Source organism: Mastigoproctus giganteus, chromosome 3, assembly GCF_048544385.1.
Source record: "Mastigoproctus giganteus isolate SK-2022 chromosome 3, ASM4854438v1, whole genome shotgun sequence".
NCBI classification, from domain to species: domain Eukaryota; kingdom Metazoa; phylum Arthropoda; class Arachnida; order Uropygi; family Thelyphonidae; genus Mastigoproctus; species Mastigoproctus giganteus.
Window position 1 is genome coordinate 156,824,854 of NC_143577.1, and position 26,141 is coordinate 156,850,994.

At 37.8% G+C, this 26,141-nt stretch overlaps 1 protein-coding gene across 1 annotated transcript in view; it reads right to left on the reverse strand.

Moving 5' to 3' along the window:
* The window catches only part of LOC150088348 (tau-tubulin kinase homolog Asator-like), a 439,131-nt gene that overhangs the window by 412,572 nt on the left and 418 nt on the right, over window positions 1–26,141 (reverse strand). The gene's annotated exons all lie outside the window — the stretch shown is intronic.

The window sequence follows — 26,141 nt, forward strand, 5'->3', positions numbered from 1 at the left end:
GTTTATAAAAAACCTCGCGACTCAAGACAAATCTCACACCTAGCAAGTCAAGTTTTCCCCGGGAGATCACGTGTTTTAGTCGACATATATAAGCATGCAACACGCGATCCTCATTCATATTTACTGTTTGATTTTTGTCAGAACACTGATGATAGATTGAGACTACATCCCCATATGGCTCTGCGTCTAAAAAACAATGCTAACTTTATAAGGTATCTGTCGGAAGTTCGACCGAAACAGGCAACCACTTTATTAAGGAGTTCAAATCAAACACAAATAAATTCACTCTGTGAAATATGTAAAAACAGTCAAAGGTAGCATTCCGTTGACAGACAGAGTGAAAAACAAGTTACAACGCAAAAAACGTCTGCTCAGAACACTAGCAGATAAAAAAGTAGCATTTAAAACTAGGCGGAAATTAATTCTTCAACAAGGAGGTTCACTGTTCCCCCTGATAGCAAGCATAGTTGTTCCACTCATCACAAGTTTAATCAGAAGATGAGTGAATCTTTCCGTAAATTCTTGCTTGTAGCTGCACCGCCAGAACAAAAACAGATGCTCTCTTTAGACGAGAAAATGTCTGAATTCTTAAAAAGACAGGATTTGCAGCCCGAGTCTAAAGTTAAAATGTATCTTCAGATACTACAGTCATATTTAGGCCTGAAAACTAATGCCGCAAAACAAGCGTCCTCGTCGGCATCAAGCGATATCGAGACCAGCGCATCGAACGTAACGGCGTCGCTACCCACAATCCCCTCCTCTGAAGCGTCGGAGCAACGGTACTCCAAGAGCGAAGTTATAAAGCCTCGTAAGCAGGTCAAGCGCAGATATACGGCTTTAATATCGCCTCGTCGTTTGAGACGTAAGCATACGTGGATTTCGTTGTGGTAAGTTTTTTTCAATAAAACAGACACTTTTTAAAAATAAATAAAATTTTATTTTGTAAGTAAAGGTTCAATTACATGTAATGTGGCTAACAAATCATTTGCCCACAAATCTTTACAATAATATTTGTTTACAATCTTTGACATAGAAATATTTCTACACCGATGAGTCAGGAAAAAAATACAATGTAGTCCACACGCTATAGATTCTGGATGTTGAATCACCACTTTGTTATAAGTCCATTTCTTACTGTTTTGGTTAAGGAACTCTGCAATGTCCGGTGTCGGCGGTCGTGCAAAGCTGTCGAAATATTGACTGCTGTTTTTTCCCAGAAAAATGCAAACCCAGTGAGTACCGGGCAAATACGAAAAGTCCGTATTAATGACTAACAATGCTGGTTTCCTCTGTATTTTTGACGGTAACTCGTCCCTGGCACAGACACCGATCAGATGTTTTCTCGATTCACTGTCTGCTTCTAAAACATTCAAAATCTGATCAGTGTTCATAATTCACGAGGATTGAACGGTCTTTAGTCACAGAAAGAATGTTTTCGAATTCGGCATACAAGATCACTGTTACGTTTTCGGGTAGAAGTTCTGCGAATTTCAGTTCAAGTCGAACACCGCCTCGCCGTAAAGAAGTGATATGCGCGCCGACAGCGTTACTGTCGGGAGTTAGGTCGAAAGCATAAAGCACATTCCCTTCTGTATAATCCAAGATTGATATGTCGTTTCCACAGTCTGAATTCCATTTGTTTAGCGATGTGAAAAGAGACAGGTAGGACCGGGTGTAATGTCCATTCTTATAATCGGGTGTTAGCGGAATGGAAGGATGCTGCACACCATCAGCCGTCAGAAGTAAATAGCACAGGTTGTAGTGACCAAAATTGAATGGGTTGGTTTTGAGGGAGCCATTGAAACATCACTGGACACAATACCGACTATTAAACGAGTGGGGATCTGGCCTAGATATATATTATCTCGGGTAGAGTCTGACATGCCTTTTGGTATTGAATAGTAACTTACATCAGCTCTGTTAATGGGATATACAAGAGGATGTTTTTCAAGAACACTCATGTGGGCTAACTGTATGCTGGGGTTAAGTTTAACTTTACGCCCAAAAAGACAGGCTTCGCGTATATGAATTTTAGCAGTATTGTCGAGAGACAACAGACAGAACTCGGGCGAACTGCGAACCATTCTCAGGCGGATCGATAAATTGTTAATAATATATTTGGCCTGATGGCACAAATCTAGTCTGAGACGACCCAGAATTTCCACAGTTTTGGTTTTCGAAAAAAACTTCATACGTTGATTCATACCACTGTCAGGCTGAGAAAACATTTGTGAAACATCGGAAACATTGTCTTTTACGAACAGTTCTGTAGTGAGCTGAGATTTTTTTGCTCCTCTGTCAAAATTCAAAAGCGTTTCTAAATAAGCTCTATAGGGGTATGTATCACTGCTAGGATTTATTAATTTGTCCTTGAACGAAAAGATCCACATGTTTAAACATGGAGTGAAAAAAGTTGTTGACAACACCTACACTCGACTGTAATTCTCTTCCGTCGCTTTGAGTTAACTGTACTTTGAGTCGCAAATAAGTTTTTCCCAGGTCCAGATATTCTTCTGATGTTCCCGGTATGGAAAATTCTATTGGCCCCGGCGTATCCACTGAAGCTAAATCAAAAAAGTAATGTATGAAGATCGCTCGATGCATAGATTAGTGGCAGGCTGAGCAAACAGGTCTAGTTCTGACATCATAACTTCACCCATCATTGAAAGATGTCCTGATATTTTTTTTTCTTTCGACGCTTGCCTCCACTCTGACTACGGACTTTTTGCTTAATGGCATGTCCTACTTCAGAAGCTCGATTTATAAACGAGCGTTTCACGGGTGCTCCCGAAATGACATCATCGATCATATTACGACCTGCCGATAGCACTTGGCGACCGATGAACTTGGCTGCGGGCTTCAGAAGAGGACAGAGAAATGTAAATGCAGATCTGAATATACTGCCTAAACCTTGACCTCTCTGGATCGCTGCTCCTGCAAAGTAGGGATTTCCCCCCGCTTGCACTGAGTAGTAATCAACGTACGCGTTCATTGGGGTCGAAAATGTAACTTAATTAGAGTTTTACCACCTCTGAATGGAAATAACTGACCACTGTCTGTGCGAATTTGAATAGAAATGGATTGAATGTTTGAGAGCAGTACAGGGTAATAATCCAAATGTAAGAATTCACCACTGTTTCCGAACGGTACTACTCGCAAAAGAGGCGCTCTGATATCACCCACAACCTGGTCTTCTATCACACTACTATAAACAAAATAAGAGCCTACACCTCTATTTATATCTCCGGGAAATTTCGATCTCGCTGTTCCTTCGAAACCATCAGGCATACGCTCAAAACCGAGTAACTCACCGAGTCCTGTCTCAGGGAAGCGAAGTCGCACACCGTTTTCTATTTCGAAAGAAACAAAACCACGGGCATTAACAGAACCTTTAATTTCGGGGGCTATAAAAGTCATAACCTTTAGAATTTCGGAGATGTTATCGTAATTACCATAAGGAATTTTATGCTCGCGAACATCACAAGTCGGCTGTTGTACGAGTACAAGCTTCCTATCAGCACACTCACTGTTAGGCTTTAATGGTGGTAACACTATTTTACCTTTAGGTATCCACTTTCCTATGTACTCCCCTTTAAAAGTTCTAGATTTGTCAACAACTTCACTCACTACTACTTTGTGTACTAGTCCTAGAATTCTGGCAGTTCGTAAAGTCATACGCAACTCACAGCCATTTTTAACGCGAATTGTAAATCTCACTTTGAATTCTGTCTCTTCTACTTTAAACTCTAAATTGGTATTAAGACCACACATATGTTCAATCAATTTAGACGAATTTTCGTACTCATCGTTCAGCATGTAAACCTCAGGGTTCCTAACTGTCGGTTCTTTCTGCAGAATTGCAAACTCGGCCCAACCTTCGGAAATATTGTCCCATGACTTAGGTACGTGTATTTCTGCAAGTGCTACCACCCACTTGCCTTTGAGAGGTATAGTGTCGGGCAATATAATAGTAAAATTAGCTTGCGTATTCTGGGGATGGAAATCCATGCACGCATTACTCGGTAGTGTTAAGAAGAACATCTTTAGCCGAAACCCAACTGTTGTAGGAAGCAGGGTATCCTAGCCACTTAACACGGAATTGACGTTCTCCTCCCACACGTCGCTCCTTAAGTACTTTTTCAATAAGATACACGTCGATTGGTAACGAGTCGTGAATATTAACAAGTTGTAACTGTTGCTCATAAAAGGTACCTTCAATCGTGTCGCCTGTTTTGTCTTGTACTCTGTACACAACTGGCTTTCTTCGTTTCAATACTTGAGATACAGTAAAAATCTCACGCGTCCAACTGCCCCAGAATCCTTCGCGGAAAAGATTCGAACCTGTACTTAGAACGACACGATCCCCCACTTTAAATTTAGGAGTCTGTTCTTTGGTTTTTTTCAAGTACAATTTCCTGTAGACGTCTTCTTCATTATGCAAAGTGACATCGGCAGGTGGCATTCCTATAGCTCGATGTGGCGTTCGATTATAAGTAGCTACAATGTCGGGAAGAACATGCACATATTTCTTACTTTCAGAATAAGTTATCCATTTAAATATTTTTTCTTTCAGAGTTCGAATAAAACATTCAGCGATTGCAGCCTTTTTCTCCGATCTAGTAGTATAAAAATTAATGTTGAGAGATTTAAATAGGGCCCTCACATCTTTGTTTATAAACTCTCTACCTCTGTCACTGTTAAGACTGAATGGCGTTTCTTCCTTGAAAATTGATTTGAATGCTTTTACCATCTGCTTCGATGTTTTATTTCTAAGTGTTCTCACCCAGGCGTATCTAGAAAAAGCGTCTATACAGACGAGTAAATAACGCACTCGCCATTAGCATCAGACAGATTGGAAACTTCTGCTAAGTCACACTGAAACGTATGGTGTATACCAGGAACTATTATTTGGTTTCTAGGAAAATTAACTCTTTGAGGTTTGTGTCTGACATAAGCAGGTTGAGATGACAAATACTCTTTCACGATACGTCTGGGTAATTTTGTATGTTTTTGTAATGCATTAACACCACTAAAACTTCCAATGACGCGCGGATCGTTGTAATCTTGTAACATTTCTTTTTTTTTTCTTTTCCAGATGGACTTCTACGAAAACCAGGAGTACTTATGGCGCGACCCCTGTTTCTTTGCATCTTATATGGCGGGTTTGGATGCTAATGGTTAAAGATGGGGTAAAAATAGAGATGACCCCACTATCTTGTAATTTTTTTATTTTTTTTATTTTTTTTTATTATTTATCAATAAACATATCTATTTGAAAAATATTGTCTGTCTTTTTTTCTTAGAAAGTAGAAATTAAGTTTTATTTCGAATATAGATTTAAAAAAAAATTCAAAGTTGTGGAAAGAATCTGAAGATGGCACCACCATATCACGAAGAAGGTAAATAAATATATATACACATCAATACATTTTACTTTTCAGGTTTTTTTTTTTTTCAAGATAGACTAAGCATCAGGATACAAAATTCAACTTGAAGAGGAACCATCATAAATAGTTATGGGTAAAAATATATACATATAAAAATTTAACCATCAAAAAACACAACATAACATTAAACATATAAAAATACTTAATTTTTCAGCTTTTCAACTTGCAGAATAGATCGGTAGATGGCGACACAGTTTCTTGGTAGTTACGATGTCTTGGCAATCTCCGTTCAAGAAGTATTGTGACACCAAGTATCCGTATGTGAGAGAAAAAATATATATTTAAATAAAATCCTTAATTTCAACTTTCAGAATGACACGCTAGATGGCGACACAGTTTCTTGGTTGTTACGATGTCGTGGCAATCTCCGTTCAAGAAGTATGTAGGGAAAAAAAAAAAAAATATATATATATATTTAAATAAAATCTTTTAATTTTCAGCTTTCAGATTGCTTCCACAGATGGCGCCACATATTGCAAAGCCACTGAAATATATTTAAACGGCAAAGTCATAGCTACCTAGGAAAAAAAAAAAAATTTAAACACCTTAAATAAAATAAAATCTTTGATTTCAGCTTTCAGAATGACTCGCTAGATGGCGGCACTGTTTCGTGGGCTTCTGTTGTCGTGGCCATCGTCGTGCTCGAACTTTTGTGACCCCCCAAGTGCCCGTATGTCTACAGCGTCCACGTTTTTCCCGCCAAAACCTTTGTCTTGGGAAAGAATGTCTACTGCTCTATTTTCTTGTGTGTGTGTGTGTGTGTGTGTGTGTGTGTGTGTGTGTGTGTGTGTGTGTGTGTGTGTGTGTGTGTGTGTGCGCGCGAGCGCAAGAGCTCGGGCTTGTGTGTGTGTGTGCGTGCGCGCGCGCGAGAACTCGGGCTTGTGTGTGTGTGCGTGCGCGAACCCACAATTCATTGCGCACCCTCCAACGCTACCTTGAAAACCAACGCGGCAAAAACAGACGATTTCTACGGCATCAACAGACCAGAAAATCACCGGTAGACTCAGAGTCGAAGTCGGTTTATACCCCCAAACCAATCAGAACATCGGTTCATATCCCCCTCCAATCAGAACAAGGTGAAATACAACTTCCTACGTCACACTCACACCACTCTTAACTATAAGAGCTACATTTACACATATTCTTACAACTGAAAGGGTAGCCGTGGGGATAAGCACCGGACCACCAGTAGCAACGACATGGGTTCGAGCCTCGGCAAAGCAAAAATAAAATTTATATATTTAATGCGAAAAATAAGTGGCGCCATCTAGCGGGCGAAATAAGAACTAAAATATTTTTCCTCCGACTCTGCAACTAAGCCTCGGTGCAACAGCTAAGCCTAAACCTCGGCTCGCCTCACCGGCACACGCGCAAAACCGAAACGGCAAAACAAGCGACCGACGCGGCAGCACGCACGAAAATTGACGCCAAAATTCATAGAGCCGTACTCGGTTAGAACCCCAACCTTATACTACTCACGTGCCGTTGCTTCGATTTGCATAACGACTTGTTGGTCATAATGTTTTGGCTCTTCAGTGTATATCTCAAACTTGATAACGTAAGGTATAACGTAAAACTAGATAGCGTAAAGTATAACGTAAAACTAGATAGCGTAAAGTATAACGTAAAACTAGATAGCGTAATACGTATCACTGCATTTGGGAATCTATTAACTTAGTGTAGTATTGTCAATTAATCAATTAAATTTATTATTCTTGTTAATTTTCAATGTTACTCAATTAAATTGTGTTTAAACGGAAATCAACAGCACAATGTAGCGGGAGGATGTGGCTCAGGAGAGAACCGAAGGGAACGATTCTTCAACGCATCACAGCCGAAAAAAATGTGAAACTTTGAAATGTTTGTGAATTTTATGGAACTGGGCATGATTTAGCCAAGGAGGATGTCTCTGTGTGTGCTAGGTGTGAAGGCAGAGAGTGTGAAGAAATTAGGTGCTAACTCAGCGTTCTGATGCGCGTCTATGAGACTCTGAAGTGTAGAGCGATGACCTCGAAGGAATTAAGATGGGGGTGGGGCATCAAGCCCTCAGCTGCCCAACTCAACGCCATAGCGCACTCGTGCACCACGCAACACAGCGGCAATCTTCAAGGCAGAACGCGCTGGTACCACAGGAGCTAGTCATTGTCGGCGATTCTATTGGCAGGGAAACGGGAAATATATTGTGCAAAAAGGATAGGTAGCATAGGATTAGGGTATGTTTTCTAGGGGCAAAAGTTGATGACGTTGTAGAGCACATATCTTTCAAGAGCAAAAAAAGGTGATATTGTTGTACACTTTAGCACTAATGACATTCAAAGTAGATCATCTGCAGATTAACTTAACAAATACAGGTCAAAGTCGAAAAAAGTCGCGAGTTAGGGTTAAATTTTAAAGTGTCTGCAAGTCTGCCCAGACACGATAGGAGGAAGTATATGATGACAGCCTTGTCAATCAATTCGGCCCTGGAGAGATTGTGCAATATTCATGTGGTAGAATTTAACCCCAGGGGCTCACATCTGGTGAGTATGGGCTTGGCATACCCAGGGTCCTTAGCTGGATATCATCATTCTTCTTTTTCTTGGTGATTCCCTTCTACTTTTGACTCTCTCTCTCAGGGTAACTCGGGAATATTTTATTTATTTATTATTTTTTTTTTCCCCGCTGGTGCAACGTAAGCCTCAGGCTTCCTTGCACCATATAGCTAATAATAATAATAATAATAAAGAATTTTTCTCAGTGTGGTCTGTAGTTGTTAACAGGAGAAACTGCTTCTACGGGGATCGTATACACTTAAATAGAAAGTAGTGGAAGAATATTTGCTGATGCTGTTGAGTCGGGATTTACAGACTAATAGATTAACAGTGGCCGCAGGCAGAGGCGAAAGTGATTCTTGCACTTCTTTCACTGGAATGAGCAGCAGCCTAGATTTCAAGGACTGTTGGGAATCATTATGGAACAAGTAAATACACAGGCTGTGTTAGGGTGTTTTTTTTTTATTGTTAGTTGTTGGCGCATCGGCTTCTGTGGTCATATTGCACCTCCCAAGGTTTTTGCACTTCTACTTTGATCGAAGCCCGAGGCGGGATTCGAACCTGCGACCTTTGGGTTGCCAGGCAAGCACTTTACCCATCCGGCTAGCGCGGTCGGCGGTGTTAGGGTAACTAAGAGTAAGAACAGATGCATGTGTACTTGCATGTACACAAATGCTATAGTAAAAAAAAAAATTATGAATTTGAAGTGCTGGTTAAGAGAGAATCTGAGAATAAGAGAGAACAAGGAGAATGTGAACGTGTATATATTTCAATACTAAAAATAATAAAATAGCGTTTACTCGCCAAAATGGGAGAGCTCATTATATCATTATAGGCTCTAATGATAATGAATTTAGAGCAAAATGTACTATATTCAAAGCTTAATAAAATTATTGACACTTTTGTTTCTCAAAGCGCAAAATATAAAAAATTATTGATGCCGTAATTCTGTTTAATCAAAAAAGTACCTATTTTGTTTTTGCACCTGGTTTATTTAATAAAAAAATAGAATTAATCTTTATACACTTAGAATTTATGATATATATATATTTTTTGTTTTTATAGCAATGTTATGTTAATTTGAGTTATAATAAAGGAAATAAAAGTAACGGTTCTATTTAATTTTTTAACCATGCAAACCTAATTAATATCACGTTTTTGAGTATATCATCATCATCATCATCATCATCATCAGCCATTTTCAATCCACTGCAGGATGAAGGCCTCTCCAGCAACTTTCCAGTTCCTTCTGTTTTGAGCACTAGCCATCCATTTACTACCCAAAAACTCATGAATTTCATTTATCCATCTCCGCCTTTGTCTTCCAGGTTTTCTTCTAGCTCCTCTTGGGTACGATTCTGTTATAATCTTAGTCCATCTGTCATCATGTCTTCAAGCTATGTGTCCTGCCCAAGACCATTTTAGTTCTTTAGTTTTGATAAGAATGTCCTTTACATTTGAGTTTGCTGCCTAATCCACGTGTTTCTCTTCTTATCTAACAGTCTGATTCCCAATATAATTCGTTCCATTCTTCGCTGTGTAGTTCTCAGCTTCTCTTCCATTCTTTTGGTGAGTGCCCAAGTTTCACTTCCATAAGTCATGGTGGGGAGTATACATTGGTTCATTATTTTACGTTTCAGACAAACTGGGATATTGCTCTTCAGTATGTGACTATATTTCTTGAATGCTATCCATCCAAAATTTATTCTTCTCTTGACTTCCAGCCATTTATCATTATTACAGCTAATAACTTGTCCAAGATAAGTATATGATTCCACCTTTTCAATTACTGCTCCTTCAATCATTATTTCCCTTTCTGTGGCATACTTGTTCATCATTACTTTTATTTTAGCCATATTCATCTTTAGTCCAAAATCCTTACTAACTGTGCATAACTAATTAAGATTTTCCTCTAATTCTTTGGGATCGTGGCGTATGACCACAATGTCAACTGCAAATCGTAAATGGTTTAGGTACTCTCCGTTCACATTGACTCCTTTCTGGGACCAGTATAATCTTCTGAAAGCTTCCTCAAGGGTAGCAGTAAACAGCATCGGAGATATTGTGTCTCCTTGTCGAACTCCTTTCTCGATTTTAAATTTCCTACTGTCTTTGTCTAGTCTAATAAAGGAGGTAGCAATCTCATATATTTTCTTCCAAATCATAATATATGGGGTATCTATGCCTTGTCTTTCCAGTGCCCGAAACATTGCCTTATGCTGTATGGAGTCAAATGTCTTTTCATAATCCACAAATGCCAGGCATAATGGTGTTTTATATATTCATTTGCTTTCTCCATTAGCTGTGATATTACGTGAAGGTGATCCGTAGTTGAGAATCCTGTCCTAAAGCCAGCTTGCTCTTTCGGTTGATTCTCATCAAGTATTCTTTCTAATTTGTTAGTAATGACCCTTGTGAACAACCTGTAGATGTGGAATAACAAGCTAATTGGTCTATAATTTCCAATTTCTAATTTATCTCCTTTCTTATGCAGCAAAACTATGATTGCATTATTCCACTGCTTAGGCGTCACACCTTTTCTAATGCACTTTGTGAAGAGCCTTGACAGTTTTTGTGTTAGGTCTCTTCCTCCCAATTTTAACAACTCTACAGTAACTTCATTTTCCCCGGGGCTTTCTGATTCTTCATTTCTTCAATGCATGTTCTACCTCACCAGGAAGAATATCGGGTATGTCGTATGCGCTGCTACTTTGCAATCCATCTTCCCCACTGCTGGCATCATTCCCTCGCTCCTTGTATAATTCTCTATAGTAGTCTTCTGCTATTTGAATTATGCCTTCTCTGCTGTTTATAAGTACACCATCGCTATTCTTCAGTTTCAGTATCATTTGTATTTCTGTATTACTGCTCATGGCTGCTGATTTAAATCCTTTGTTTTCCCTTAATGCTTGTTCTACTTTTCTTGTGTTAAATCTTCTTATGTCCTCTCTGAGTGTCTTTCTAATGGCTTTGCATAACTCAGTATACTCAATTTTCTCCCTGTCAGTGTTTTTCTTGCTCGTTATTTGTCGTCTTCGGTTCATGATGACAAGTGTTTCTTGATTAATTTTTTCTTCTTTGGATTTCTTTTTCCCTATAGGTTTCTTGGGCTTTATCACTTTCAGAAAGTTGTAATATTCCTCGTCGATATATTGGTCCTCAGCAGTCTGCAGAAGCTCAAACTTGTTCTTAAGTTCCAGAACATACTGCTTTTTCTCCTGCTCTGTTATCTCAAAGACCTTTGTATTATTTACTCGAGTCAGTTTTTTCCTTTCCTTTCCTACATCGATATCAAGCGTACATCTTACCATTCTGTGATCACTTCCAACATTTACCTTATTCAGGACTATGTATATAAAGTGCTTAGCATCATAATACACAGCCATTTCTGTATAAACAGAAAATTTTTAAGGAATTAAAATTTTTAAAATTTTAAGCATCACTTGGGTACCTACCCACTCACTGACGAAGGGCCAAATAGCCCTGAAACAGTGCTGTCTGGGGTGGTACCTATCTGAGAATAAGTAACACTAGTCTTCTCCTTAGGTGAAGCGTTACTTATTCGAAGTAGTGCAATATCATGGCAACTCGTTGTGAAGGTATTCACAATATGAGATATAACCTAAAACGATGCCACCTTAAAATTTTTCTGTTTATACAGAAATGGCTGTGTATTATGATGCTAAGCACTTTATATACATAGTCTAAATTTGTTCGCAGCTTGAGGCTCTAGCCCTAAATGCGCCTTAGTCTTATTCAGGACGGTAACATCATTCACAATATATCTTCTGTTAGTGAGGATGAAGTCGATTTCATTAGTAGTTAATCCATTTGGACTCTTCCATGTCCACTTTCCGTTCACCCTTTTCTTGAAAAAAGTGTTCATTACTGACAGTCCTTGAGATTCTGCAAATTCCACAAGTCTTTCACCTCTTTTATTTCTTTCATCAATTCCAAAATTTCCTATAGTTCCTCTTTCTGCGCTGTTTTGCCTTTTTCCAACCTTAGCATTGAAGTCCCCCATAATAATAAAGTAGTGAGTTTTCTGCTCATCTAGAAGACTCTCAATTTCGGTGTATATTTCTTCAACCTCTTCATCATCATGGCTCGATGTTGGTGCATAAATCATTATAATCTTTAGCTTGTACCTCTTAGAAATCTTGAATATTAGTCTTGACACCCTTGGTGATGTACTTTTGAATTCCAAAATGTTGTTTTTAAAATCTCTATGGACTAGAAAGCCAACTCCACCTTCGCTCCTTTCACTGTTTCCATTGGTGTACAGCAGATTTCCACTTGATAAATTTATAAGTGATTCATTTCTTCTTCTTGTTTCAGACAAACCGATGATATTCCAATTCACATTTCTAATTCCTTTTCCAGCTCTAATATCCTGTCTTCACCGATGAGTGATCTTACGTTATAACAGGCCAAGTTCTGTTTCCGTGCGTGGCAGCCTGGTCGTACCCAGAGATTCTTAGCACCCTCTGCTTCCACTCTGATCCTCTCGCTGCCGTAAGAGGGAGAGTGAAAGCTGCTGGGGACTGAGGGCCATTTGCTTTGTCGTGCTGTCATATGCTGGAGGGTTTGGTCTTTTCCTCTTCACGCTGACCAGGCGTCTGGAAGAGAACCACTCTACATGTTCGTTGCCACCTAAGTGACGTAACAGGGCTTACCATCGAGAAGGTGTGCATGAGTGGATTTTAGGGAGGCAGGCCAACCGGACTTCTCCTAAATCTTCTGTAATAGAGAGATATTGGATCCATCAGTGTTTTAGGCTGAGTGCCTGATAACACACAGGATACCTGTTCCCCTCTAAGTCCCTTTGAGTATATATGTGGCCCTAAAGTTATAATTTTTCGGTGGGCCTTTTCACTGAGCGTGGGAAATATTTTAATGCTATTATGCTATTCATTCTCATCCTATCGACTACATCCAAACATGGATGTAGAATTTTTGGCATGTCGAAAACATTTCAAAAATTAAATCTATCACAAAACTTCGTATGGAATCGTGGAGGCCAATCACGGAAAACATTTTACTATGGATGGCATTATTATGTTCTGTGTTGTTTGTGAAAAGAACGTTCTGTAAGAGTACACCCTTACAAATAAAATGAAAATATTTTTTTCCTGATGTGAAATAAATTCAAGTAGGGCAGAGAAACTATTAGAATTATTAAGATTTAAATATTAAGATAAATATTAAGTTTTAAATATTAAAGATTGGAATCACGGAGGTTATAAATGTGTGAAGTAAATAGCAGCTAAATGGTAAGTATAGTACAAAGAGGGTGAACTGAGAGTAAAGAAAAGTGGCCCATACTAGGAAAGGAGAGGTCATTTGCAAACGAGCGAGAAAAAGGTTACTAAAGAAGTTAGAAAAGCGGTAATTAAGAAGCGTTTTGATCTAAAGCCGCAGCTCGAAAACAGGCAGTGAATAAGGGGACAGTCTGGCGTTTGTATGGGATATACCACGCAAATTTTAGGGTAAGTCGGCGACATCTGGCAAGGAAAGTGCAAACACGAAAATAGTCCTTTTGAAGGCACCACATTCATGAAAGGGTTATAATGCTGCCGTGTGAAATAAACGAAGTAAACAAGTAAATTACAAGGGTGGGGTTTGGTTTGTTTAAAAGGGAGACTGTTGTGGTAAGGTTTTTTTTAGTAAATAGGAAGGAGTGAAAAATTTAAATACAGTACAGTACTGTATTGGATTTCTTGAGAGTCCTCTTGGTGGCGTTCCAAACTTCTGAGGAAAAAGGGTTCGCAGGAGAGTTAAAAACAGGTTTTTGGAGTGTGGGTTGTGGGTCGAGGATTAAAGGTATGTGTGGGAGTAAGAGTTTAGAGTTCGTCTTCGGATTTTTTTACTCCTTTATAGCAGATAAGATTCTAGGTAATGTGTTAATGTGTAAAAGGACTGTAAATGACAGAAAAAGAATACACCATACATGTAATTTATTTTATTGAGAAACTTGAGAGAAAGGGCGAACCATACCCTGTATCAGAACAGGGAAGTAACAAAGATGCTTGTGGGTGAGGCTGTAATAAGCCTATTGATGTGAGGTGAAAATAGTAACTGATTTGATAACTGTTGATAGATAGGTGATTTGTAATTTATTTTAAATTTTAGGTGATTTGATAGAAATTTTAGGTGATTTAATTGATTTAATTAATTTATTTTAGGTGATTTGATAGAAATAAGTGATTTGCAGTAAGTACTACTGATGTAAGGTGAAAATAGTAATTGATGCGATAGGTGCGTTTACAGATTGGTGATTTGATAGAAATAAGTGATTTGTATTGAGTACTACTGATGTAAGGCGATGAAAATAGTAATTGATTTGGTGTGTTGATAGATAAGTGATTGATAGACATTGGTGATTTGTAGTAATTGATGTGATAGGTGCGTTTACAGATTGGTGATTTGATAGAAATAAGTGATTTGTATTGAGTACTACTGATGTAAGGCGATGAAAATAGTAATTGATTTGATGTGTGGATAGATAAGTGACTGATAGACATTGGTGATTTGTAGTAAAAGACAACTGATGGAAAGTGATATGCGTAAGCCTGTAAAGGAAGAGAAGCACTTTTCCTAAGCAACAGTTGGAATTTATTGTGTGTGAGAGATTACCAATAAAGAAAAAAGAAAGGAAGGGTTGAGTTGACTAGTGATGTATTCGGGCCGAAACGCACCGGAACGATGTTCCGGTACTTTTTTTTATAAATGTCATAATAGAAAATCATTAGATGTATACACCTAATATTATGAAACAATGGCATAATCAAAGGGGAGGGAGAAATATCTATTTTACCCATTGCTCCTAAAAATATATATTAATAGTAATCTTTAAAATTAATAGATTTCTTTAAAAATTTATTTAAAAACAAAAATATAAATTTCGCAATCAAACTTGAACGTTTCTTACTAAAGTACAATGTGTTAGATAAAGAGATCCAAGGAATGATATATACTGTGATGCTTGCTAACGCTGCATTTTGATTCGCCATGAGATGAACGCTAGAACTGGTTGTTCTATGACCCGTGAGTCTGAAGTCTGATTCAGTTACTGTACAGTCGATGTGGCGTTATCATATAGTCTTCTGGAGAACGGGCGTTCCGGTACTATTTTTTTTTTTTTTTTTTTTTTTAAGCAATACACCTCTGGTGTTGACCAACGTAAATTATATATATATATATATATATATATAGGAGGAAATATCTGAGAATAGTTGATGTGTGTATGAGATGGAGAATTTTCTTGTATTATAGTTCCATATATGTAAATTTAAATTTGAAATTTGCATGTATATATGTAAAATTTGTCTTATATAAGGCTCATAAAAAATTTAGTTTTTATAATGCTTATAAAAAGTTTGTTATTTATAAAAATATTTGTGTCGTCTTCATGCTCTGCTAAGAATTTTGAAATTTCTGAAAGTAGCAGTCGGAGTTGCGATTTGTGTCCGCTCGGGACTTCAGTAGGGTGGAAGTCACAACAAACAGCATTTATTTTAAACAAATCATAAGTAAATAAATATATTTTAAAATAATAATAATAATAATTTATAAAATTAAATAAACGAGCGACCACAGTTCCATGCAAGAAAATATTCCAGATCGACCAACATGTGAAAACAGCATGGCACAATACGGCCAAGCAAAGAAAAAAGCAAGGAAAAATTTCCAGGGCAGGCAGTCACTTTTAACTAAGCCATGTACTTCAAAATAACAGAAAAGTTATATTTCGAAGGATTTGTGTCTCGTCCTGGTAAGCAGCAAAAGCCCTTTCAGTGAGTTAAACAATCAAGCCTTCGAGCGCAATTTTTGAAAAAAAATATTGCATAAATCAAAATATTCCAGGCAAATCTACCTTGAGAAAGAATTACCTTAACGCTGTTTATCACATCACATTATTTCCGAAGTTCGTCAAGATGTTAGAGAAAACTTCATTTCGATGTCCGTCAACGAAACGACAGACGTTTGTGGCCGCTTTATTTGCACATTTTATATGCGGAAATTTCGACGCAGAACAATCGCGTCCGTATTTACTTGTTTGTAAGACCCTCGAAAAGGTGAATTACTCTACAACAGATTTTGTAATGATCCTTTGCAATTATTATGGCCAGAATCGACCCATAGTGAAAGTCTGCATTTTTAGGGTCCATAGTCTAACGAAGAACCCTTACAATGTCACTCGGTTGTCATGTGTTAAATGTTCTGGTACAAAAATGTTGTCGACAACCTATAGCTTATTATATGCCGTTGAAACAAGTAGGTTTAAAATTAAAAATGGCTGCGCCAGACAGGAAAATGTTAGTAATTTTCGTGCCCCCCTCTATTTCCGTCGCTATGCGAAGATTTTCTTTGCGATGCATCATGTGGAACCGGTTTAATGACTCAATCAACACTGATCTCCCAATTGAAACCATAAACTTCATCCATCACTTTACAGCTTCTGAATTAGCTTCCTATGTTAATGATACTCTCAGCCACGCCTGTTATAAAGCAGCCAAAAAGAAAATTCAGTCTTCCCACCCCACTCCATGGTGGAACCGAGAACTTACTTTGCTTCGTCAACAAGTGCATCGGGCTAGGCGTACCTACCAACGACATCGCAGGAGCTGGCCACCTCCTGACGGCAAGGCTGTCTGCCCCTCGATCTTTTTTTCTGTACCGAAGCCTGTGCTTCTACATTAGGCACGCTGTCCCTGTTACCTTCCTTGGTATTACTATCGATGTCACTGTGGATCCTAAGGCAGAGAAAAGACGCTGTTGGAATATTTTGATGCAGAGTTGGCAAGACAGATGGTTCGCTACATCTAAAGGACTTGTTACTTTAAAGGTCATCCCTAACGTCACCTTTGCCACGTTAGAGTCCACTAAGAAATGGTTCACTCTGGTCTGTATATTCTCTACTTGCTCTCTGGACATGGCTCCCATAATGCCAAACTAGCAACTTTCAACCTTGCTGAACCACCTCTCTGTTCTTGTGGCGCCGCAGAAGACTGGGAACATATTTTATACTACTGCCATCAATACCTAGATCTTCGACAGAACCTTCTTCCCTCCACTAGTATCAGTGTGCATAGTGTTAGGGTCGGGCGCCACCTGTGGTTTCCCACATCTGCGCCATATGTATACTGTGAAGAAATACAGAACACTGTAAATGCCAGAAAAAGTGTAGTGTGTTGAATGTGTAGTATTGTGTTGGGTTCTGTTGTGTGTCCTGGCATTTGACTGCGGGATCCCTGATGGGACCCCACGTTGCCTGCAAACACCACTAGGAGGTAGCCAGGCTGCTCATTATTTTCTAGCAGGTCTCCTGAGCTTCCTGAACGGAGACCAACTTAAAAAAAAAAAAAAAAAATATATATATATATATATATATATAATGAAATAAATAAAAATAAAACAATAAAAATAAAAATAAATTAAATAATAAAAATTAAAATTAAAATAAATTAAATAATAAAAAAATAACAATAATAAAAAACAAAATAAATTACAATAATAAAAATAAAAATAAATAAATAATGAGGTAGAGTGCGGCAGTACGGGGAGTACGGAAGAAGATGGGGGATGAATATAAGAGTAAGGGGATGTAGGTGAGAGCATCTCCTAAATTGACAGTGGAGCGTATGCCCCACCAGGAGAAAAGAGGGGAGGGGATAACTCCAGAAGGGTAGAAAAGCTACTCAGCGAGAGTGCTGAGTGTGACTTATATTTTGCGGTGGAGTGGTCAAGAACATAGGAGCCTGCCCAACCATGTGGAAAGTTAGCAGTTAATCCTACCCTGGATGTTCCAGGGTTAGCAAGTCGATGCTGGTAAAACGGCCAAGTACAGATTTTTTATTTCAAGTTTGAGCAAGTCCCTCACAGGTTTCTATCCCTTAGCTTGAGTTGGTTGTAAGGTCCTGCGCCTAGCAAAGAGGTTCTGTGCGTACTTCGTTAGTAATTTGTAGTGTTGTTCGTCAGAAATGAACAGGTGCTCCTGTCCTTGAGGTATGTGTTGGAGTCTGGTGTATAGTGTTCCTCAGAGATCGTCATAAATTGGGCAGTTATAAAGAAGATGGTCCCAATCTTCAATTTCTCCACATATACAGTAGGGGTTATTGATTATTCCCAAGGTAGTCAACTTATGATTTATAGAGGTGTGTCCAATTATAATATATGTACAGTAGAGGCCAGGAGAGAACCAAGGCGACGACTTTGGATAAACTAGTTTGACATTCGCGATGATTTTTTTAGATATTAGGCCCTTTTCTGTCTCCTTCCATCTTGTCTGCCAGATTTGTAGTAGCATGGCAGCTAGTTTCTTCTTTTCTTGTTTACAGTCCACTAGTATCACTGTCCCCGGAAATGAGCCGGACTTCCTGAGCACCAGAGAAAATTTCCAGTCCCTGCAAGAATTTGCTCGTCGTGCTTTTGATCGCCGGAGACGATCAATGCTGTTGACAACATTTTTGTCCCCACCCCATTTCTCAGACAAAGTTTTGTCAACAGCGATAAATATGGCGTTATGTTGGCCCACATGTACAAACCCATGCAAAATTTCAAGTCAACAGTTAAGTGGTTCCAGTGATACAATACTGTGACAGACGGACGGACGGACAGACAGAAAACAGAGTGACATTATAAGGGTCCTTCGTTACACTACGAACCCTAAAAAGTAGCCTTAAACTTCCTCTGCTTTGGCACCACTTAAAGCAGAACTTTAAGAAAACTTTCGATGTTTTTTTTTCAAGCGAAAACAATCGAAGAGAAAAATGGGACTTATTCAGTTCTAAATCCAAAGCAAATATTCGGAATGAAAATGCGGAGCACTGTACAGAGTGAACTATCCAGAGAAGTGAAAACTACAAAAAAGGCTATAACATAACTAAGATATATTGGTCCACGTATAAATAATACGGTGTATACCATATGTTTGGAGAAAACGCTGCAGAAAACATTGATATGGCACCTCTTTTAATGATACCTTATACTCTACATTAGGGCCCTGCGCAGAACTGCACCTGAACCCAACCCGCATTGTTTGTACATCTGAAAAAAATTGAATAAATAAGGCATATTAAGAAAAATTGTATTAAATATTCTACAAGTCAGCAACAGTTAGCTTTAAATTAAAATCAATCAACAATAACATTAATATTTTATTTATAATACAAAAAAAATTGAGAAAAAAATGAAACCTGTTCAATATAATTAAGTTTATAATTTTTTTTTTTAAACTGATGTGCAGAAACAGGACACCAACAGGTCCAGCTATTCTTCTTACTTGATTAGAAAAGTAGATACAGTGAACTGTTTTGCTTGTTGCCCTGTTGGCAGGCATGGAAACAATAATAAATCCCTATCGTTCTGCAAGAGACGGGAAGAATGTACCTGACATAGACCGGACGTTGCAGAACAATAGGGCTGAAAATACAGTATCATCAACATACAGGAAGAATGTACTTGAGAAAGACCGGACGAAATTGTATACCCTAAAACAGGGGTCCCCAAACTACAGCCCGCGGGCCGGATCCGGCTCGAGAAAGAATTTTATCCAGCCCGCGGATATTTCAATTACATCGTAAAAATTAATGTTTATATCATATCACATTAAAATTTATGAAAAACACATTTTACCGATTATTTTAACATTCGTCGGGTGATTAATAGTCTTGACGCCTCTGTGTCGTCAGCTTAGTCTTGCTGGATATTAATTCTGTTATTTCCACTCAAAATTATTCTTTGAAATATCGTTAAAATAATCCGTTAATCTTGATGCTGTCATTAAATAGCAATAGGCATTAGAGACAGTAATTAGGGATTTCGTAATCTCTTGCCAGCCTGCAGACCAAACCTGATGCACAGAGTATGCGAGCAAAGGTCACCCTAGGCTTCCACTACACAAGAATCCCGGATTCAGGTTAAAATCTGCACCAGCAGCATCGTCCGATTATTGGTATCGGTAAGATTACAAAAGTAAACCAGCCTATTGGTTAATGGAGTTAATCCCTCTGCTATAAATTAACTGCTGGCAGTCTGTATGCACATAAAGTTTCTCCTCATCAGCAAGAGGAGGCTGTCAGCAGGTATGAATTTAATCTCTTTGTTATTACCTTAGATTTCCTGTTTTCTATTGTAACAGCCATTCAAAACTTAATACTTTAGAATTGTAATTTGCGAACTGTAATATTGGTAATTGTAACTGTAATATCCCTAAAATATTCAAATTTGTAGCCCTTTCTGTTCCCACAGCATGGTGTGATGATGGGTATCGGTATGATACCCGAAACGTAACCTTATTAAACTATATTATAATTAATAATATAGTTTTATATTATTAATTTCACGTGATATGAGTGATATGAATATAATAATAACCTTTATGTTAAAACATTTCATAAAATTTTAAGACACATCAGTGCTTGCTTACTTCAATATTCACGAGTAATTTTTTTTTATTCCAGTGAGCCCATAAAAATAATGTCTAAGTTGATGTTGAGTGCCGCGTTTTTAATGAGCAATGGCCAATTGATTACTTTTTTGCACTGTTCAATGATACTTGTACGTGGATTATTTGTAATGAAGCCTCGTCGGTGTTCAAGGAATAACGCGAGTTCGATTAACGCGATTTTCAGTTAACGCTTATTTGAAAAATTATACCACTTTTCATTTTACACGATGCAAATTTCCAGTTAACGCGATCTTTTTTTTTTTTATATGCGATAGTTGAAAAAGATTTGAATCGCGCGTTAAGCTTACCGCTAGTCGTACGGTCAATAAACAAACGTTTGCCTGCTGCCTGCCTCGGTGTGTTCCATCAACCATCGGAAGAAGACGTGTTACTTGTTTGTCTCCTGCTAATAAAGTCAATGCACACTTGCATAAAAATTCAAATTTTTAAATGAGCCAGATGAAAATGTTACCGCGAAGGAGATAACGGTAAAAAGAATTAGATGAAATCTTTCGTATCGCACAGAACCCCAAACAAAAGGTTTGAGGTTTTCTGCGATATTTATTTCGCCAGGCCCCAGAGAAGATTGTTGTCGACTATCGGAAATTGATTGATAAAAAGAGAAAGTCAACACTGTTCAAATATTTCCGCAACAGTCATTTCTTCATTGTCTATTTTATGTCAGAGGTTCCCGAACTTTCTCGGTTCACAGCGCCCTTAGTGTCTCAGTAATTTTTTCAAGGCGCACCCAGACCAAAAGAAATACCTAACAGTTCCGTTTAGTAGTTAGGTCCAAACAACTTAATAAGAAATGCTGAAACTGTGAACTACCTCGAGCTAGTAGTCCGCGCGGTGTCCGACAGATGTCGAGTATCGCTGTGTTTCCCTCGAAAATTTAAAATACATATTCCGCAGCGCGCAGTTTGGGAACCGCTGTTTTATGCAATAAACATTTAATTCCATAATTATTTTCATTATCTTTTACATTGTACACAGTTAAAAAGTTATTTAAAAGGTATTTTTAAAATTCTTTATGGGTATTCCAAAAGGTCAAGGATTAATTATAATTTTTCCTATTGAATATTATATTCGATTAACGTGTTTCCGTTTTGCGCGATGCGCTCGCGGGACGAATTAATCGCGTTAATCGAGGCCAGCCTGTAACGTGAAACGTCACTACACCACAAAATATGCCTCAAATTACAATAAATTCCAAGGAGCTTTTCGACAGAACAAACTCCAAGAACTTTTCAAAGTCAACAACAGAAGATTAGAACTTTTATTCATCAAAATTTATCTGCAGTTACAGCTAGTTTTCGAGTCTCTCAAATCAATGCCGAAGAAGGAAAGGCCTTTACGGATAGAAAATTTGTAAAACGAATTTGTTTGGCAATTGCAGAAGAAGTATGTCCTGAGAAAGTAAAGAATTTTGCATCTGTAAGTTTATTTTTATCAACAGAACGAGAAGAATTGAAGAATAAGGAGCCGATTATCAAAATCAACTCGTAGAAAAAGTTCGTGAATTCACACATTTTTCAATGGTAATTGATGAGAGTGAAGATACTAGCCATACAGCTCAATTACTAATTTATATCCGAGGTGTAAATCAAAGTTTTGAAGTAACCGAAGAGCTAGTTGCATTAAAAGGCTTGAAAGATACAATAGGTGAAAATATATTTTTGAGTGTGTCGGAAGCATTTGACGGCCTCAAACTGAATTGGGGTTTGCTATCAGCGGTTACGACGGATGGCGCTAAAAATATGGTCGGTACTAAAATTTTCATTGTATAATTCACAAAAAGTCATTGTGCAGATAATTTTTGGACTTAGACTCAGTCATGTCAACTATTAATATCAACAGTAAATTTTATTCGCAAGACTGGTCTGAATCATCGGCATCAAAAATTTTCTTCAAACTATTGAGGCTGAATACGGTGATTTGTTTGTACTACACTGAAGTACGACAGTTGAGTCGCGGTAACGTGTAGAAGCGATTTTTTGAACTTACGATAGAAATAGATTTATTTATGGACGAAAAACTGAAACCTGTTCGGGAACTGTCAGATCTCAAATGGTAGTAGTAGTAGCAGTGGCATTTGATGCAAGAAAGCAAGTATATGAGCTTATGCAGCATCAGCCAAAAAAAAAAAAAAAAAAAAAAATCACACCATTCCCTCCAAATGCCTGTCCAGTTCCTCCTTAAATTTATTCAACCTATCAACTTCCACAACGACAGATGGAAGTTTGTTCCAGCAATTAACCACCCTCTGGCTAAAGGCAAATTTCCGCACATCTAATCTACATCTGTCTTTTCTTAATTTGAATTTATGCCCCCTTAGGTTCGTAATCTGAACAAGTGGAAGGATCCCATCAGAATTCAGCGTGCTCAACCCATTCAAGGCCTTATAGACCTCAATCAGATCACCGCGCAGGTGCCTAGTCTCCAGCCACTGCAATTTGCAGAACTTAAGCCTCTCTTGGTAAGAGGATCCCTTCATTCCCCTCACCAATCTTGTTGCCCTTCTCTGTACACGCTCAAGTAAATCTACATCCTTCCTAAAATGAGGCCTCCAGACCCGTACGCAGTACTCAAGGCGTGGCCTGACCATTGCCTTATACAGAGGGACAATCACCTCCTTCTCCCTGCTAGCAAAATTCCTATATATCATTGACAAAACCCTGCAATGGGTTTGACAAAACCCTGCAATGATCCTGCAATGCATCTTTAACCAGTGACTCCATTATTTTACCCGGAACAGAAGTTAAACTAACTGGTCTGTAATTACTCGTGTCACCCTTCGATCCCCCTTTGTGAATTGGGGATACATTTGCACATCTCCAATCCGTGGGAACCTCTCCTGAGTCCAAGGATGTTCTCATAATTATGTCTGTGGAACCTTGCCTTTTTAGCAGATATATGTGAACACCTGAATGAAACTATAAGGACGAGACAAACTTGTCAATGAATTGTATTATAATGTCAAAGCATTTTAAACAAAACTGGAGTTATTTAAATGTCAACTACTTTGGAATAATTTTTCACATTTCCCACGTTGCGATAATTTATCTAAAAATATGCCTAGTTGTAATTTTTCTACTGAAAATTTTGTTCAAAACGTTAGTTTGTTGCAGGAAAATTTTGAGGATAGAGATTTTCTGATTTTAAAAATAATTCAAAAGTATTTGAACTTTTTCAAAATCTGATGTGCCCGTCAACGATGTTGCTGAGAATATACAATTAGAGTTGGTAGATCTTCAATCTAATGATGCACTGAATACAATATTTAAAAATGAAAATCTAATTCAATTTTATTCAACATTATCTGAGTCAAATTATTTAAAAATTTTGCAAGAATGGTTACATCAATTTTCGGAAGTACATATACATGTGAGCAGATCAGACCTTTTACAAAAATGAAATATGTAAAATCAAAAATACGATCACGTCTAACTGACCCGCATTTACATGACTAAATGTAAATGCGGGTCAGTGATATTACAATATGTAAGAAAGGAAATTAATAAATATTTCTTACATATAGAAGCGGAGTATACTCTCCGCTTCTATATGCTGCAGAAGTATGGGCATCTGCCGCCCCTAGCACAATTCGACCACTCTTTTCTACTGAGTTTTGGCTCTTAAAATGGGTCATAAACAAACATAAACTTCCTCAACAGTTAAGGACAAATGAAATGGCCAGTTTGATAAAAATTCACAGGCTTCCCACGCTGATTAGGGTGAAATGCCTTACCACAACTGTAAAAATGATCACTGGAAAGATCTCGGCACTATCATTCTGGGACCTGTGCCCTTGGAGAGTCTCTCAGCCTTCCCTCAGAGCCCACATCTCAGCCGTCTCCACCTATCCGATAGGTTTCTGCCATATCAGCTACTTCCATGTGCCCAGTCTTTGGATGCTGACCTTAATAAGTTTTCTAGTGATAAGGAGTATAGACGCCGCATCCTTAAATTGTACTTCCCCGTCCCTGATTCTGCTCCTTGAAGCTCGCCTTAACGCCGCAATCCAGCAATGCGACATGAAGATGGCCTACCAACCAACCTTGTAGTTTTCCACCAGTTTTCCATTGTGTGTTTATAATTGTGTTATACTTTGAGTGTTGAGCTTTATTTACTTTTGATTCGTTCATACATGTATTTTATATTTAATTTATTAATTTCCTTTCTTACATATTGTAATAACACTGTTAACCCCTGGCCTTGTGGCCGTGAAGGGCTTATTGCAGTGTATCCATTGTATTACTATTATTATTATTATTATTGCAATAAAGATTTCTATCCTATTCTATCCTATCCTATACTAAATAAGTAATAATTAATTTTGTTGTATTACTGACTGTATTTTTGTGATTAGTACAATATCTAATAAATAAGAAGTACAATAAATAAGTAGTAATTAAAATTTGATATAAACAAATTGGTATATTTTATATTACATATCCATCGATTTATTTTTGAATTTGTAGATATAGGTAGGTATAATATTTGTTTCTCTGCATAACATTAACGTTATGCAGAGAATGTAATTTTCAATAATTAGGAATTTTCTCCAGCCCGCCAAACATTCCAAAAATTCATGTGGCTCGCTTCTCTAAAAGTTAGGGACTCCTGCCCTAAAATGTTACCCGCAACAGCGACCGGATGATACCGTATAATTTATGCAGATCGCTTAACAGGCAAAAACTATACTGGCCGTTCACAATTGGAACAGCTACGTCTACCAACTCTCCCCCCCGCAGTTTCCGACTTCTGTTTCAAACTCTAACGCATCTCTATTTCAAGCTCTAAACTTGGCGCATCATGGCCTAAGTTGCTCAAAACCATAACAACTCAAATCAAATCCATATTACCTAGAAGGAGTGTGGATACGAACATACTACACTTTGTAAAATGATTTTTTCAAACAGAAAAAAAACGAAAATGCAGACAATTCTGTGATCATAAAACTGCTTAAATTTCATTAAATGAATATGAACATCATTAAAAGTTAGGAAACTTTTAATGACGTTCTTCTTTCAGTTCTGTACTGAAAGGTTTCATGTTTAGTGTAGATTCAATTTCTAATTATGAAGCACTAGATTTATATAGTGAAGGTGGAATTAATGTGCTATATAAATACAGTAATAACAATAACACCATGATAACAGAAAATTCGAAAATCGAAAAAGGACGTTTGTTTTTTCTACTTTTCGTATCGAGGCAACTACATTTTGAGATAGATGTGGTAAAATAATAGTTTTAAATCTAGAAAACTGATCGTATCTTTTAGACTAATTTACACAATTTATAATGGTATCAGTAGTAGAGTAGCGTTGTAATTCAATTCACAAAATAAAACTATGATCATTAGCTATGGAAAAAAAACTCCCAAAAAAAAGTTACTTTGTGAGTTAATATGTTAACTTTTGGTATTACTGTGTTAAATTATTTACATTCAAAAATTGTAACCGCACCCGACACGCACGGCAGGTGACCCGCGGGTTCCTGACCCGATGCAGGACTCTACCCTCCATCATACTCTGATCCTGGACCTCTGTGGACGCCCAATGTATAAAATGAACATTTATTTATATAAACTGACACACTAACGTTCATTATTTCTGAAAAAATGCAAGTGGATTCTACACTTCATGCATACCACCATGTTTAACATGTGAAAGAATTAGAACTCCACAGATGAAAATTGTTAAATTT